The sequence below is a fragment of the Enhydra lutris genome, unplaced genomic scaffold, assembly GCF_002288905.1.
Source record: "Enhydra lutris kenyoni isolate GAN:26980312 unplaced genomic scaffold, ASM228890v2 scaffoldscaffold35, whole genome shotgun sequence".
Classification (NCBI taxonomy): Eukaryota; Metazoa; Chordata; class Mammalia; order Carnivora; family Mustelidae; genus Enhydra; species Enhydra lutris.
This window is the reverse complement of record NW_019154119.1, coordinates 16,614,533-16,632,416: the sequence shown is the minus strand read 5'-3', so window position 1 is coordinate 16,632,416 and position 17,884 is coordinate 16,614,533. Positions and strand designations below refer to the sequence as shown.

The 17,884-nt window shown below is 47.6% G+C and overlaps 1 protein-coding gene across 2 annotated transcripts in view; it reads left to right on the top strand.

The window, feature by feature from the left end:
• LOC111154085 (ArfGAP with SH3 domain, ankyrin repeat and PH domain 2) overlaps positions 1 to 17,884 on the top strand; it is a 168,465-nt gene that overhangs the window by 59,339 nt on the left and 91,242 nt on the right. The gene's annotated exons all lie outside the window — the stretch shown is intronic.

The following is a 17,884-nucleotide window of genomic DNA, read 5'->3' as shown; positions in this document are numbered from 1 at the left end:
GAAACAAGCCAGTGGCAGCCTTGGAGGGCTAGCAGTGGTGAGAGCTCCCAGAGACCGTGGAACCAGGTGACGGACTGAAGAGAGCAAGGCTGGCTTGAGGGAGAGCACAGCACTGCTGAGTGTGGCAGAGACACTCCTATTGCTCGTGGCTGATGGCTGGGAGGAGGACAGGGCCTGGGATCTGTGCCCACAGATGCTCTCAGGCCACAGGATCACCCTCGTGGTGTTCCCTTTGATGACAGCAACAACTGGAGTAGAAGGACAGGGAATGCTACAGGTGGTTAAAAGGAGGGAGGGGCACAGAAGGGTCTGGAAGTACCTCTTGTGCCCACCCCCCATCCTAGTTCTGCTGTTGTGAGCAGCAGCTCCAGGAACAGCATTTGCCTCCCCCAGGGAGGGCTGTGCAAGCCAAGATTGTCAAGAGGCCAGTAGGAAATGTCAGCTACAAAGATGGTACAATAGTCAAGAGTGGCAAGTATATTTAGGAAGAGATTTAACAAAAGATATGCAGGAACTCTATATTAAAAACCACAGAACACCACTGGCAGGAATTACCTAAATGCGAGGTATATGACGTATGTGGGTTGGAAAACTCGACATAGTCACGATGTCTGTTCTCCCCCAAATTGATCTCAAGATGCACCACAGTCCTAATGAAAATTCCAGCAGGAGAATTTGATAAGGCGATTCCAGAACTTATGAGAAACACACAGGACCTGGACTGTCCCAAGTAGTCTTGGGACAGAGACAAGTTGGAGAACTTAGGCCATGTGACTTCAGGTCCTGTGAGACTGTGGTGGTCTCGACTGTGTTGCCAGCAGGGGGCCGGCAAAGAGATGAGCGGAACAAAAGACAGAGTCTAGAAATAGACCTTCACTGAGAGTTGTCTGACTGTCAGCACAGTTGTCGAGGCAGAGCCATGGGAGACGAAGGTGTTTCTAGCACATGGTCCTGGAACAACTGGATCTTTCCATCAGAACAAAGGAAGTACAGCTCTCTCTCCCACCCTACGCAAGCAGTGCTGTGAAATGGATCATAGATTCAGACATAAAAACTAAAGCTGTAAAGCTTCTTGAAGAACACAGAGGAGAACATCTTTACAACACGGGGCAGGCAAGGCTCCTTGGAAAGGACACAGAAGGCAATAGCGTAAAAAGAAAATAAAATTGTTAAATCAGACTTCCTCAAAATGAGACACTTCTCAGTGCTCAAAAATGCTATTAAGAATAGCCTAACGTTTGGCGGGTCCCCAGGCAAGAAGGTAGAGAGCTCACAGTTGAGGAAACTAAGTTAGTAGGGCAATCAGGGCAGGACTCCAAATAAGAGTCTACGATTAACACCCTTCAAAAGGCAAGGGAGGTATTTAGTTACTGGAATCGGAAAAGAGCCAGTAAAAGGTATGGAAATAGAAGAATATGTAATTGTTGAAATAAAGACTAAAATTTACTAAATGGCAAGCTACCCACATAGGAGGAGAGGATTAGTGATGCCCCGTGTTGCCGGGACATGAATTAAAGGAGTGAATGGACAGTGCAAAGTAAAAATCAGGCGCCTCAGAAAATAGACTGAGACGGACCAATATAGTACCCGTCGTTTGGGGAAAAGCAGAAAAGGGGAGAGTTTTTAAAAAGTAATAGCTGACAAATTCTCAAAAAACTAAAGAAAGATTTGAGATCTCAGGTTGAGGGGTACCTGGGTGGCTCAGTTGGTTGAGTGTCCAACTCTTGATTTTGGCTCAGGTCATGATCTCAGGGTCGTGAGATAGAGCCCCGTGTTGGGCTCCGCACTGGGCGGAGCCTGCTTAAGATTCTCCCTCTCTCCCTTTTTCCCCCCACCGGCCTCTCCATAAGAGATAAAATAAGATCTCAGATTGAGAGAGTGACTGAAGTGTGAGGAAAACAGATTATACACGCACGTGTAAATGTGCATACCTACTGTGTAGTATGTGTGCAAGTGCGCCTGTGTGTGTGTTTATGGGCGGACATGGTGTACATATCTCAGGACATACCCTATCTTGACCTCAGGGATAAAGAGAAGATTAAAAATTTATCAAGAGGGGGAAAAAGCATATATATAAGAAAAAAGATTTGGGGGCAGGATGCTAAAAAATGACTGTATTGGTATTTTGACTTTATAGATACTTTTCCCCCTTCATTTTCCATTATTTTATGTATTGTAACATATTGATGTTACATGATTAGACAGGAATTGAGTTGTTTCTGGTTAAGTTCCAAAAGAATGTGAAAGAAGTTCAGGAAATCAAAGAAGTGGTGGGAGGGACTTAAGTTGTTCATGACTAAGCTTGCTTGTCCTGACTGAGTTCGAAAGCTTTTTGGACCTGGAACTCGTGACGCTCGCTGTTGTCCCCTGGAGCAAATCGCTTAGCATGTTTTAGCCCTGGTTTCCTTGTCTCTGAAAAATTCAGTTGGGTTAGAATGCGGATCAGGGTGATTTTGCTCCCCCCAGTTTGGTTACTAACAACTGAGAGGTGTGCGGGTGTGTGCACAGACTGTGGGCACTTGTGGGTCGGGGACAGGAATGCTGCTAAAATCCCATGATGCACGGGACAGCTCCCAGCAGAGAATTAGCTGGGCCCACATGTCGGTAGTGCCAAGGTTGAAAATTCATCTTGATGTTCTTCAGAGTCTTCTACGGTTTCGTTTTGTTTTTTTAAAAGATTGTATTCATTGGGGCGCCTGGGTGACTCAGTTAAGCATCTGCCTTCGGCTCAGGTCACGATCCCGAGGTCCTGGGATTGAGGCCCATGTCGGGTTAGGAGTCTGCTTCTCCCTCTCCCTTTGCCCTTCCCCTTCCCCTGGCTTGTGTCCTCTCTGTCTGTCTCAAATAAGTAAATAAAATCTTTAAAAAAAAAATAAAGATTGTATTATTTATCGGAGGGGGAGAGGCAGTGGGAGAGGGAGGGAAAGATCCATCAGATGCGTCACTGAGCATGGATGGGGCTCAGTGCAGAGAGCAAGCCCGTGACTCCGGAATGATGACCCAAGCTGGAACCGAGAGTCGGATGCCCACCCCATTGAGCCACAGGTGCTGTCACAGTCCTCTACAGTTTTTAAAACAAAACAAAACCAGAAACCACCACCGTGCTTAGCTTGCAAATGCATAAACATCGATTGATTGATTACCTGCCAACTACTGATTTTATGAAGGAAGTAGAATTAGTTTTCATTGAGTAACGCATAATGAAATAAATGTATGTAGGAAAGTACTTTTTATTTAAAAGGAAATAACAAAGAGTATAAACCTCTTCACTCAACACTGAGCTTTGCTGAAACAAATGTTTGACTCTCCAAAGAGGTGGTCACCTGCCTCCAGCTCTTTTCCTGGATAAAGTCGTGAGGGGGCAGGGAGGAATCATGATCGTTTATAGGTTTTTTGGACGCTTGTTACAAACCTTGTGCTTTCCGTACATTATGTTAATCTTTACCGCTGACTGTTCTCATTTGACAGACGAGCCACCTGAGATCAGAGGGCTGCACGTGTTCCCGGGCCGCCCCGTGGAACTTGGCTTCCTGCTTGCCCAGGGCTTTGTGCTGGGCCTGCTCCGTTCTGAGGCCACCGTGTTTTGGGGGTGTCTGGCCCACTGACCATCTTCAAGATTTCCAGAAATCACTCAAAGATGGATGCTTAGTTCTTTTGACAAACAATAGATTTCAAAAAATATCTCAGGGGTGGTTTTTCGGTTTTTTTTTTTTTTTGTTTTTGTTTTTTTAACCATGTTCCCTGGGGCTTTTGAGTTTATAATTTAAGGCTAGTTTAAAAGAGGGAATTTTTTTATTCTGATGAGTTTCAAGAGTGATTTTTTGTTTGTTTTTTTGTTTTTAATTTTGTTTACTTATCTGACAGGCAGAGATCACAAGTAGGCAGAGAGGGAAGCAGAGAGAGAGAGGAGGAAGCAGGCTTCCCACTGAGCAGAGAGCCTGATGCGGGGCTCGATCCCAGATCCCGAGATCATGACCTGAGCCGAAGGCAGAGGCTTAACCCCCTGAGCCACCCAGGCGCCCCTCAAGAGTGATTTTGAAGTCCCGTGTCGAGAAGGCTGATACTGTTCTGATCAGAAATAAAAATGAAGGACTGTGCTTCTCGTGCCGGCATTGGCCACATGACCACGGCCAGTCCTGAGAAGGACCTGCGTGTCCCCGTAGGCTTGCCCGGTACCCCGCCACATAGCTTTCACAAGCCAGTGTAGAGGGAGGAGGTGTAAACAGTGTCAGGAAGCTAGCCTGTACGAATTTAGTAACACTCGTGTCACATCTGCCTTTGTGACCTATATTGTCTAGCGTGTGCCACAGACCTCCTTCCTTTACCTGCCCCAGAGTCGTTTCCTAAAATACAGTCCAGTGATGTTACTTCTCTGCTTGAGAGTCTGCAGCGTTTTCTCATTATCCACTTTGACGTTCATGAAGGCGAGTTCCAGAGCCTGGGAGAGAGGAGGAAGGCCTGCGTGGGCTGTAGCAGTAGGGAAATTGGGGTCAAGCACAGGTAAGCAGGTGTCTGTTCCTGCCGGACTGGCCGGAGACTTCAGCCTGCCCCCGTGGAGTGTGGGAGGAGGATTCTCTTAGCCTTTTCCAGATCTTTTTGCTTATGAGATCGCCACTGCCTCCCTTCATCGATCCAGCGTAAGCCTCGGCTCAGTAAACACAGCAGCACGCCAGAGGCAGACCGAGCCCCTCACACCTCCTGGGCCCAGGCTGCCTTCCGGGGATCCTTCTGGGAAATCAGGTGCGGTTTCCCCAGTGTGCCACGTTCTGTGCCCTCTCCCTCTGCACTTGCTCTTCTGTCTGCCTGAAAGGGCGTTTTGCCACTTTCTTAGAGGAAAGGGAGACTTGAGGAAGGGAGAAGCTTGTTCTGGAATTTTAACCTCACACTTCAGGCACCCAACCTGTGTCCTTCCTGAGGCGCCACACAGCAGGCTGACCATTAGCAAGCCCTTGGTGGCGGGGTGGGGGGGGGGGGGGCTGCTATTTCTGTCATCTCTTACCCATCTGGTAGATCCTGCCAAGTCTGACTTATTATGACGCCATGAATCTGAATTATTTTAAAGTCAGAGTATGGATCCCAAAGGCTTTATTTCAGAGCCTTGTGGTTGCTTCAGAGAATTCACCTTCTTTGGTGACTTCTGGAGGAAAACCCATACCTTTTCTTTCGATGTGCTGACAGCATACACAACATTTTTGGAACTACTCTCCAGAACTGCTTTTAGTTTCATATTCCTTTGAATATTTTTGGTTAGAGGAGTGTGAGGATAAATGAAACTTTTTTAGAACTAGACACCAGAAATCAGTGGGGCATATTCAGGAAGGGATTAGCCGCGGGCGACCGCAGTCGGGCTGGGGCCCTGTGAGCGTCCACGCATGCTGTCTCTCAGGGCGGTCAGTTCCAAGAGGAGGCCCATGTGGTTTGATCATGAGTGTGCTTCATGTCCTAAGGCCACTGCTTGCCTGGGAAGAGCACTCATTTCACATGTGATTAAAAGAACAACAGAAAGAATTCACCATTCATGCCTTACACCTCCTCATACCTTTCCCGCCTTGAGTTCCTTAATTTCTCTGAGCCTGGGGCTTTTCTGCCTGCTTTCCTGATTTGTCATGGGTTGGCCCCAGCTGACCTCTAACTGATCCCCACCTGTCCCCAGTGTCTCTCTGTTGCAGGCTGTCTCTGTCTCTGTATATCGGCTGCTGTCCAGCCCCACTCCTGGTCTGGACACAAGCCCTCCTGTCCCAGGCTCCTATTGAAGACGTTAACCTTCTTTACTTACTCTCGTATATAAGTTTTCTGTGGCTGCTGGGACAACTTACCGTAAACTGAGTGCCTTAAAATGACAAATTTCGTTTCTTCCCTTTTGTGGCCCTCACTGAATCCACAGTGGCCAAGATGAAGTTTAATCCCTTTGTGACTTCTGACGGGAACCAGAACTGTGAAAGGCATTTCAGTGCGTTCTTCCACATTTGTGGGAAGATTACATTTTCCCCCTTTGCAAAGAGCTGAGGCAGAAGTGCAGTGTTTGAGCCAAGCCCATCCGAAAGCGTGGTGGAGTCCGGGTTGTGCCAGCTCACTCCAAAGGTCAGCAGATTGACAGAGTGGTCTGGGTTTACAAGAAGACCTACGGCGTCTACACTGTGCGAGTACGTCCAGCGGGACAGGGCACGTGGCACAGCTGTCCGTGTGGGCATTCGCCCTCACGAGGTGGTTATTACTGGACCAAAACCTGACAGAGACCACAAAACGATCCTGGGATGGAAAAGCTGAATCTTGCCAAGTAGGAAAGGAAAAGGGTAGATACAAGGAGACAATTGAGAAGATGCAGGAATAAAGTAATCTCATATACGACTTTCAAGAAAAACTGTGAAAATGAGAAACGGACAGATTTATCTCGTGGCTCTGGAGAGCCCAGGTCCGAGATGGGGCCTGTGGGGCTAAGGTGATGGCGTTGGCACTGCTCCTTCCTGGGGGTCCAGGCAAGAGCGCTTCCTTGCCTTTTCCAGCTCTGCATCCTCGATCTGTGGCTTTTCATCTTCGAAACCCATCATGGCCGGTGCAGTCTTTCTCACACTCGTCACTGTGACTCTGTCTTATTTTGCGCAGGCTGCCCTAACAGAACACCCAGACTGGGTGGCTTCATCCGCGGACGTCTGCGTCTCATAGTCCTGGAGGCCGGAAGCCGGAGGCCAGGGGGTCCGCATGGCTGGGTTGTGTGCAGGCTGTCTCCCTGGCCGGCACGCGGCTGCCTTCTCGCCGAGTCCTGTCGGGGTGGACAGTGAGTAGGCTCTGGGGCATCTCTTCTTGTCAGAGCACTTACGCCACCCTGGGAGCCCCACCCTCGTGATCTCAACCAGACCTGATTATCTCCCAGGAGGCCTCACTACACATACCATCACCCTGGAGTGGCGGGGGCACCCTGACACCGTTTTGTCCATAGCACACACAGACTCTTGCCTCACTCGTTCATAGCTCAGGATCCTGCAGGCGCCCTGGGCCTGACCCCAGTGACCCAGGATCGCCTCCCCATCTCAGGTTCCACTGATGAATGACTTGAATTTCACGTGCAACCTCAGTTCCCATCTGTCAAGTTGCAGAACATCTTCACGGGGTCCAGGCATTGGGACGTGCTTGTCTTTGGGGCGGGAGGGGGCATTCTTCTGCCTTCTGCATCTCACCTCTAAATTCGGAGTTTTGCAGTTGAGTCTGTTGGAAGAGTTCCTAATACACAGGCCCTGTTTACCCTTGCAGTGTTGTTCTTTATTATTCTCGAACAGGTTTGTGTCTGCTGGGCTTTGCCCCTCAGTTAGATGGCAAGCCCTTGAGGTCAGTGACTAATTCTTGGAGGCGAGTGGAGTTTGGGATGAAGAGCACGTAGGTGTTAGAACCCGAGAAGCCTGGATTAGAAGTTCGTGTGCCCCTCAGAAAGCCTGTCACCGGAAATTCTTGAATCTTTTTGAGCTTCCATTTCTTCACACATGAGGCAGGAATATTAATATTTTGAAAATATTAGTGAAGATTAACTGAGCAACAAGGCAGAAGTGATAGGCATGGCTCAGGGCACGCAGTAAGCACGGAGGCCGCAAACACGCTCGCTGTGTGTTCCCTTCAGCGGCGGACACCAAGGCCGGCAGAGCCGTTGTCCATTTTCTCGAACCTTCCTTTGTGTGTTGTCATATTTCTGCTGCAAGTTCTGAGACTGTCCTCCTCGTGTAGGAGAGAAACTTAGCATTTTAGATGTGAGCAGTCTACTTGCGGCCGACTGCTGTGCTCCGCTGGGTGAGGGTTTGTACAGACGGAAGCAGAAGAGGGTTCCGAGATGCTGTAGGGCAGCCAGATGTGTTTTTACAGCCGGGGAGCCGAGGCTGGCTTTCACCCTCTTCCCGGGTACCTACAGAGTCACCTCAGGATTGTCTCTTGGCTTACAAAGCCTGTTATATATACTCTCTTGCTTTCTAGGAAAAAAGTTTGCTAACCTCTGCATTAGGGTAGTGGTTCTGAAACTTAAGAGTGCCCGAGAATCCCCTGGAGGTCTTATTAAAACACGGGGTGCTGAGCGGCTCCATCTTTAGAATTTCTGGTTCAGTAGCTGTAGGATGAAGCCTGTAGGATGAAGTATTTGCTGACTGAGTTCCCAGGTGACTCGGAGCTGCTGGTCTTTGAGGATACCCCCCCCCACACGCACACACACGCACGTGTGACTTTAAACATTTGTCCTGAGCCAAAGTGTAGTATGTGTGTCCCCACAGATAAAAAGCAAGTTTTCCTACATAATAGCAAGTATATTACATTTGCTCCCATGTTTCAAAAACGATGACAGTCCAGCTATCTTCATTTTCTAGAAATCTTGTGTATAGGTTTGCAGAAGCCTTTATTATAATGGTTTGTTGAGAAACAGTTTCTACAGTAATTTTTCCCACTCATCATAAGCTGCTTTCTGACCTCTTGAAAATATCCAGTTTGTATTTGTTCTAAAACTTTTTAGTTTAAAATGTCTCAAGCTCTCTCTCAGTCCAAAGGTGTTCTCCCCCTCCCCTGCACTGGGAAGTTGAAGCTAACATTTTTTAGCTGTTTGACCTATCAGTGGGTGGAAAATTCGTCTTTATCAAGAAGGAAACAATGGGGAACTTTCATTTTCACTTCTCTAAGAATTACTCTATCTTGAAGACTTGGTGCAGATCTTCTTACTGAGAGAGGGATATCTTCTTTACCCTCTATCTGAATGTCCTAGAGTAGTTGTCACTTCCTTGAAATGAGAAGTACAAAGAAAGAAATGCTGATTTTCCTGTAAACCCTTACCATCTTCCCCTTACAGAAGAAAATGAGAATTTAATAATTTTGTGCATGTATTTCTCCCTTTTTTACAGTGCTAATTAGAATATGGCTATTAAATTAATCCCGAGCTTAAAATTAATACAGAGAACTTTTTCTATTATACCTATATAATTTAAGGATAGAGCAGTTTGAAAGAAACCTGTGCAGTAGTTGAGGAAATGATGTTTCATTGTGCATGAAGAAGGTACTATATCTGGCATGATTTTCTACTATTACATGAGAAAATAACTAAATCATAGAAATCCCCAGTGATTGGCATGAGTAGGATGAAACGGGTATTCTGCTACTTTGTTCTGGCACTGAAAGCCAGGGCATGGAATTTTTTAAAAGCAGTTTGGTGGTTCACCTCAAGAGAAATAAAACTTTTTATGTGGGAAGATGCCCAGAGATGCTCATTGTATTGTCCCAGTTATCTCAGAGAAAACCTGAAAGCCTCCAATAACTGAATTAGGATATACTGCTTGATGGAACTATGGTTATGTAGCAACATGAAGAAAAATGCTTATTATGACATTTTCAGACTATAAAACTCAGGATACAAAATACATGTTACCATGTCTGTGATCAAAAGGAATAGGAGGGGCACCTGAGTGGCTCAGTGGGTTAAGCCTCTGCCTTCAGCTCAGGTCATGATCTCAGGGTCCTGGGATCAAGCCCCACATTGGGCTCTCTGCTCAGCGGGGAGCCTGCTTCTCCCTCTCTCTCTCTCTGCCTGCCTCTCTGCCTCCTTGTGATCTCTGTCTCTCTGTCAGATAGATAAATAAAATCTTTAAAAAAAAAAAGGAATAGGAGATTATGACAAATGATAAAGAAAAGAAAATGTTTCTGTGTGGATGTTCATAAACTTGAGAGTGGAGGCATAATAATCTGACACCCAAGAAGTATTTGTTGTGGGGCCAGCCCTGTGCTAGACAACTACCTCCATGATTATAGTCTGCACAACAGCCCTGTGAGTTAGGTACTATCAGCAACTCCATTTATAGGTGAGGTCAATGAGGCACAGAGTAGTAATCTACCCAGGGTTCTCAGCTAGCAATTACAGAAGCTGAGATTCAGAACCAGATCTGCTTCCCCATCTCTGCTTTTGACTGTGGAACCCCACTTCCCGGTGCTCGGTGCACCTGCTGCGAACGAGGGTCCACAGTGGAGAACGAGTGAGCAATAAGGCTGTGGGACCCTCCTGGATATCAGCTGGCAGAGCCATGGTGAGCCTTTTGAAGAACTCCAAGTGGTTTTGGTTGACCACAGCTCAGCATGAACCAGTGTGTGAGAAGCTCAAAGCTGAGTCAGGTGACCTTGGGGGAAGTATGTTTAAAAAAAAAAAAAAAAGTTGGTTACCCCGTTATTGAGTTGTAAAAGCAACATTTTAAGAGGGACCTCAAAATCTTAGAGCTGAAAACCTCAACATAGGAGGACCCTGGAAGGACCTAGTACTTAGCTTGGGAGGTAGGGAGAGGGCATATCTGAGGGCATTCTCTAGGACCAGGAAGTGAAGCTTATTATCTGTTCCTTTCTAAAGGGTATTTTCATGGGAGCAAGCTTTGACTTAAATATGAGAGAGAAGTGAGCTGGTCATTGGAAGGATTTCAGCAAAGGCTTGGTGCCTCCTCTACGGAAGTTGTAGGGGTGGTGGGGTCATGGACTCAGACCTTGAGATGTCTTCCACTTTCAAGTCTCTGAGATGCTTATGGTCTCTCTTCTGCTGGTTAAGAAGAATGATTGGAATTTAGGTGGGTAACTTGTGGAATCCTGTCAGCAGTGATCAGCATATTAATCACGGAAGGATGGCTAATCAGAAGGAACGCTAAGACTCGTGACTTCAAGTCCCAGGTAATTAACATGAATCATACTTAGGGTCACCATATTTATTTGGTAGGGAGTTTAAGCTCATTTAGGCTGGGTTTTTTCACCTGGTAAGTAGGGTCTGTGGACAGACTTAAAGGGTCTGCACATCCCGAAAATTGTATGGGAAGTTATATAAAGATGCTTTGTCCTGGAGAGGTAATCAGAAACATTGTTCTGATTTTTACTGATGTCTGTGATAAAAGATTAAAGAACCAGTGATCTAAGTAAACCCCCATGTTTTATAGATGTGGATATCATCACAGAGTTGACTGTCTGCCTTACTTACTGTAAAACATTGACTACATTTTTCAGCATTATTCAGGGGGTCTCTGAACCTGTTCAGGGAGTCTCCGAACCCTGTCCACTTGCCCAGAGTCACAGAGCTGAAAGGTCGTGTGCGTGTGTACGTATGTATATATGTGTTTATTGATCTAAAATCTTGCCTGCATGAGTAGCAGCTGTTACCTGAGGCTTGGAGACCTTTGGTTTTTCAAGGCTGCTGGTTCCTGGGCGTGACGACCTGGGAGGTCTTAGTCTTTTCTCCTGGTCTGCAGTGCTCTCAAAGAAGTGGGGCGGGGTGGGGGGTAGGGAGGAGTCTGGTGAGCATCTGTAAGTAATGGGAATTGTATCCTTAGGGATTGGGAGGCAGAAATCAAGGGGGGGAAGGCTGAAAGCAATTTGCCGTGACAAAATGCACACTGTGTAGTGTGGCTGGTCAAGCCGCTTTGCCAACAGGGGTATCTGTGTAATTGGATGTAAGGTTTCCAGTAGCCGGGAGTCCGGTCAGCAGATGTTGTCTGCCTCCCTGCTTTCTGTGCCAGATACCTGGGGATCCCAGGCTAAAGGAGAGCCGTGCCAGCTCTTCAGCTAGAGCCTCTCCCTCCTTCTCTGATGTGGTCACAGAGCAGCCCTAGGATGGGAAGCCGCTCTTTGGATAACTTCTCTGGGGTGAGTCAAGCAGCTGGCTGCTCGCAGCTCTCATCTCCTGGACCGGCTTCTAAAGGACGAAACTCATAAGCTTTACCTCCTCTGGGAAGCCTTTTCCATCACCAGCCCCCCAAAATGTACTCACTTCCTCATTTCGAGCTGCAGTTCTCCCTCTTGTAACATATATGGTGATGGATTGTTCTCGAGCACTTCTTGTTTCTCTTTGTCTTGCTGAGCTGTGCATTGGCAGGCACCAAGCTTTATTCATCTTTGTCCCTCCAAATCCAGCTTTCTTAGATGCACGTCTTACCATGTCACTTTACAGCCTTTGGGGGCCCTTCGTTACTGGGATGCATCTGGGCCCTGCCGGCTGCTCCCTGTCCTCTGGCCACACCTGCCCCCCCCCCAAGCTCCCCAGGGTCGTTCTGTCTCTGGCTGTGCTCTCTGCACCAAACTGACCGCCTGTGCATCTTTCTCCCTTACGGAGCTTTGCTTCTTGAGGGAGCGGCTCTGCTTCGGGAATCTCCGTGTTCTTCGGTGCTTGCTGCAGGAAAGGATTTCAACATGATTGGATTTTTACCCTTTAGTACCAAGAATGTTCTTGACCGAGAGTGGGTATTCGGGAAATACAGAAAGAGTAAATAAAAATGAACCTTGATAGGTTTTCTGTAATCTAAAAGGACAAGAAAGCTAGCATAAAAAATAAACCTCATCTAGTGCATCAGTCTCAGTTCCCCCCTCCCCCCAATGCACTTTCGCGAGCAGTGGGTGTTTTATATTGAGGCAGCTAGGGCTGTGTGGGGTCCTTCACACAGACTTCCAATGTCACCATGTTGTCGTTTATCAAGGGCAGGATCAAAGAATACGTGGTGATCTCAGATGAAAGTGTTCTTGTTTCAGTAGCCAGCCCACACCTTGACCTTAATTAATAACGTCATTGCTCGCTTCCTGTGTTGGACGTAAGCAGACTAGATATGTCTGTGATCCCCTCCATAAGGACTGGTGCTTTCCATAATGTCAAAGGGGACGCCCCAGGAAAGGGTTAAAGAAAATGAACTTTGAAAACAGAAAAGAGCACAGAATGTTGGAGACGTGGCAGGTGATGAAGCTCCAAAAGAGGGACCACGTTTCTCTTGTCTTGCTTGTCTTGAGCATGAGCTTAGTTAGGGGTTGTCAAAGAGAAGGGTGTTCGCATCAAACCCTTTCTGGTTTGTAGGTCCCTGTGTCTTGTCAGAGCCATTCAGGTAGGTACTCAGGTTCCAAAGACTGCCTCTGTTGTGGCGGCTTGTCCGGGAGAGCCTTCGGGGAAGAATTCTCGCTGTGATACCCTCAGCAGGCACAGGCACAGAGAGCCGGAACGCCCTAGCCATGGCAGTGGACACTTCAGTCTGTTCTATCGTATTGATTCTACATGTTGTTTTCTAATTATAAAGATGATACACGCTTAGTTTAGAAGATTGAGAGGAGCAGTAGCACAGCGTCATGGCCGGAGGCCATTCCCACTCCCCGTGTGCGACAGGCTGCGGTGTGGGACAGTGACTGCGGCCCCCGGGCTGGCTGTTCCCACTCCCACGGGAGCTCCCACAGCTGAAGGCTGCCCACTGGGGGAGGATGCGGTGCTGCATAGACAACGGGGTCCGGGCCTGTACGCCGGCTGCCCTGGTGGCGCACTTGCTGTTTTCACCACCACTTAGCATTTTGATGGATTTTCCTTTCAACCTCTTCTCTACTTTTAACTTTATAAAGTTGAGACTAAATATACAGTTTCATATCCTGCCGCCCCTTTTTTTCTTAAACGTGTTTTCTGTGCTGAGCATATTCCTACTTCATGATGTCAGAAGCCTCCAGAATGTTCAATTTTATAGAGCTAGCTCTTCACTCATTTGCACATTGTTGGCGCTTTGTACACTCTCTGTTTTCACTCTTGACAAGTTATTTTGCACACACACCTCTGATCACCTGGATTATTTCCTTAGAATGGATTTCTAGAAGTGAGATTATGGGATGTCAAAAATGTCTTAGACTTTTGATACAGATTACCAGATGGTGAACTGAAAGGTTTTCATCTGGGCTGACTCTGGAAATAAAGCTCTAAAAATGGCTTTCTCCCACGGGATGAAAGATCACAGGGCAGAGATCCTGTCGGAAACACGATTATCTTTGACTTGAAGCAGTTGTTCCCCCAGGAGCCTGTGCGCTCCAACTTGGATGCAAAACCAGGCGATGTGTGGGGTCGCCAGCGCAAGGGGAAGTGTTCTTCTTCGGGTGAACAATCTGCAAAATCTGCACTTGTGCAGATTGTGCTGACATTAAAATGGAGGCACACGGTTGAATATTAATCAGCGTGCCATCAGGAGTGCCTTTGTAAAGCCACTACCGTAGAGAACATACGTCTCTTCTTAAACGCGCCCTTGGCAGAGCGGCCTGCATGGGTGGTTGGTATGTGGGGGTGTCAGCAGGGGTTTGTGTCAGCTGGACCCCCGAGGGGCCCATGGTCTGGCCGGGAGCAGGGGCTTGGACTGTCTCAGTCATGGTGGCCTGCCGACCCCCGTTTCTCTGGTTGTGGCCCTTGGTGTCTGGGTTACCAGTGCATGTGCTTGGCTGGGAGCCAGAAGCACATTCGTGTTAGCCTAGAGCCGAGAGTAGTGGCTGTGATGGACCCATGGGGGAACGTTGGAAGATGGTGCGTCAGGAGACCAGAGATCTTGTTCCAGCTCTGCCGCACACCTGCTGTGTGAATGCAGGCAAGTCAGCACCTTCTCTGAGCTTTGGTTCCCTGTCTGTAAAGGGAGGATTCCAGACCAGGTCTCATTTCAACTGAAAAGACCCAGCAGTGGGTGTGGGTGGCACCTGGGGCCTGGGCTGCCGTGGGATGGTGTGGAGAGCTGAGAGCTATGGGCATACAGGGGCTGGAAACCTACAAAAGCATTCACAGCCTCTGAACACCTGGGGCTCTGCGCTGCTCCCTGGGGTTGAGTACCTGCCTGTTCCTTCTCTGGAAATTGCTGCCTAACTTTGGAACCTCAGTTCAGACGTCCCCTTCTCGGAGGCTCCGAATCCCCACACCTGCCACGTTGCAGCCATCGTGCTGTGGATTCATGTATCTTTCCCTAGACATTGATGCCAGCTACGGTGCTCACTCTTGTGTGTGTCCCGCCCCAGCGTACGGCCTTACCGCTGTTGCAGGGTTGGAGGTGATGAGTGAAATATTTGAGGTGGATGTGGAGGTTGGTGGAGGGTGAATTGACTGGGGCCTGGGCTGTCCTTTGGCAGTGCTGGGGCCCTGGGCTTGCTTCTTCCCTGCGCTGGGCCCGCTGAGGAGGAGTAAAGGGGCTGCCTTTTGTCCTTTTTGGATCCAGCTTTGAACTATATGCACTGGGCCTTCTCCTTGATGGGAGGGTTTGTTTTTTTTTTTTAAAACAACAGAATCAAGTAAACTAAAAAGCACACAATAAAACGCAGTCCTTCTAAATGGACGTGTGCTTGCTGGCCTCATAAGAGATTTTTCAGTGTGAATCTCTCATTTCATCCCTCTGATTGGATTGGTGGGAAGTGGGACTTTGGGGCTATGAGGTGTGGGAAATGGAAGGGCTGTGGGGTTAGAATGGAGAAGAAACGGGGTCTTTCTTGTCCTGCTGCTGTGGTCTCAGGGCCTTGGATTCTCATGTCCCTAAGTCCCTCCCACATCAAAGACGTTTGGATGTGGATCATTAATAAGAACCAGAGTTTAAGATATATTTGAACAATGGGGGAAGCAGGAGAGTGAGCTCTTTTTAGAGAAACAGCTTTCAACAATTTTGTAAATAAAAGCTGATAGACCAGTTTGGGCTCTTTCCAGAAACTTTATTCCCAAGCTATTTATTTCAGGTTCCTATTTTAAGTTTGTTTCTGGCAAAAGAAAGATAAAGGCACTCAACAACTTTCTGTTCTTGAGTAGGAAAATCTCAAACTTCGGGTGATCTGGAGCAGTAGCTCAGTCAGTGAATACGTATCTGTGGAGGGTTTACTGTTCCTATGGTGGGGACCCTGCTGGGTGTTTCAGGAAGACACGGAGAGATACGAGGCTATCATATTTATCAAGAAGTTACAAATCTGGGACGCCTGGGTGGCTCAGTTGGTTAAGCAGCTGCCTTCGGCTTAGGTCATGATCCCGGCGTCCTGGGATCGAGTCCCACATCGGGCTCCTTGCTCATCAGGGAGCCTGCTTCTCCCTCTGCCTCTGCCTGCCATTCTGTCTGCCTGTGCTTGCTTTCTCTCCCTCTCTCTCTCTGACAAGTAAATAAATTAAAAAAAAAAAAAAAAAAAAAAGAAGTTACAAATCTGTTTCTAAGAAGAGAAATTTGTGTTAAAAGCCCCAAGTAGATCAGCATGAAGAAGTTTCCACTGACTGAAGCTGGGACAATTTGAGCATCAGAAAGTAGATTACAGTGGATCAGAACACTTTAAATATAAGTATAGGAAATCATGGTGATGATGAGCTCAAAACTTCACGGATCATGATTAGAGTGTGGGAATCAACACATTGTTTCAAAGACTTATAAGGGAAAGAATTTTTTTTTTTTTTTTTAAAGATTTTTATTTATTTATTTGACAGAGAGAGATCACAAGCAGACAGAGAGGCAGGCAGAGAGAGAGAGAGAGAGAGGGAAGCAGGCTCCTTGCTGAGCAGAGAGCCCGATGCGGGACTCGATCCCAGGACCCTGAGATCATGACCCGAGCCGAAGGCAGCGGCTTAACCCACTGAGCCACCCAGGCGCCCCAGGGAAAGAATTTTTTTAAAAAGATTTTTATTTATTTATTTTATTTGACACAGAGAGAGATCACAAGTAGGCAGAGAGGCAGGCAGAGAGAGAGGGGGAAGCAGGCTCCCTGCTGAGCAGAGAGCCCTATATGGGGCTGGATCCCAGGACCCTGAGATCATGACCTGAGCCCAATGCAGAGGCCTAACCCACTGAGCCACCCAGGTGCCCTGTAAGGGAAAGAATTTTTAAAAACACCCTATACCCAGTCAGTTGAGAAGCCCAGAAGGAGGGGTGATAGGAGGTTTGTTGGTACTTCTTGGTGCCGTAATGTGAGGTCTTGCTATTCCTCCTCTGTGTGCGGTTGGCTGACTGCCAGTGAAGGGAAAAGATAGGTTCCTCCTCCCAACCGGTGACCATGGGCTGTGAGGCAGCCCGCAAGGTGAAAAGAGTGGTATTCCTGCCTACCTCTTACCAACTGGGTGATCTCGGGCAAGTCTCTAAGCCCTCTGAATTCCACTGGATTTATTCAGAAGATAATAAGGATGATAATATTAAGACCTCACAGTGTTACCAAGTTAAGTTGAACAAAGGCTTAAAGGCCACCTAATCGGCATTAATGAAAGGGAATTCCCTCCCCCTGCCTTTTGGGTATTCGCATAGAGCGGCATAGGCACGATTTTGGGGGGCACCACGTGGCTCCCAAGGCAACTTTGGCCTTTGTATCCTGTTTCTCTAACCCAGTGGAGACCTCAGCCCCATATGTCTGCTGTGGCTGTCACTCCCTTCCAAAGCCACACTGGAATTGCCCACGTCTTGACCACCAACTCTGAAACAGTTATAGAAGAGCATGTGGTTTGGAAGGAGCTTTCCTTTGCTGTTAAACCACATGTGCTAGAATTTTCTAACTGAAGTGACCTAGACGATGTAACTGACCCATCTCTGAAATAGAATTTTAAAAATCTAAAATGTGGGCCCCTGTTTGGGCTAGGGAAGCTGTTTTTCTTGTTGAACCGAACACTAGTACAGAGCAGAACAGTGGGCTTTGGGGTGAAATGCACTTGGATTTGAAGCCCGGCTTGGCCGCTTGCTGGCCCTGTTTCCCAGGACAAATATTTGATCTCTTTGAGCGCCCCGACTTATGTTCACCATTATGAGGAAGAATGTGTAGGTCTTATTACCAAGTTGTTGTGAGGTGTAGAAAAAGCATACATTGTCCGTACTCTGTAGAAATGACATCGTGCTCCTGTTTACCGTGTGTGCTGTTGGATCTTTGCTGAGCGTGGCTGAGCTCGTGTCCCCACGCTATTCTTTGCTTCTTACCCTAACCTTGCAAGTATCTCACAGCAGATCTCTAACCTTCATGTGGCTGAGACATTTGGCCATTTACTCACCAGAGTCCCACGCTCCCCGGAAGGCATGGGCCTGGAACCCAGATCTTCTGGGAGCTTGTCCCATTCTGACACACATTCTTCAGGGCCCCTGTGTGTGTTTTTCTTTCTTGTTTGCTGAGTGTAGTCTCAGAAATGCATTTACTTTAT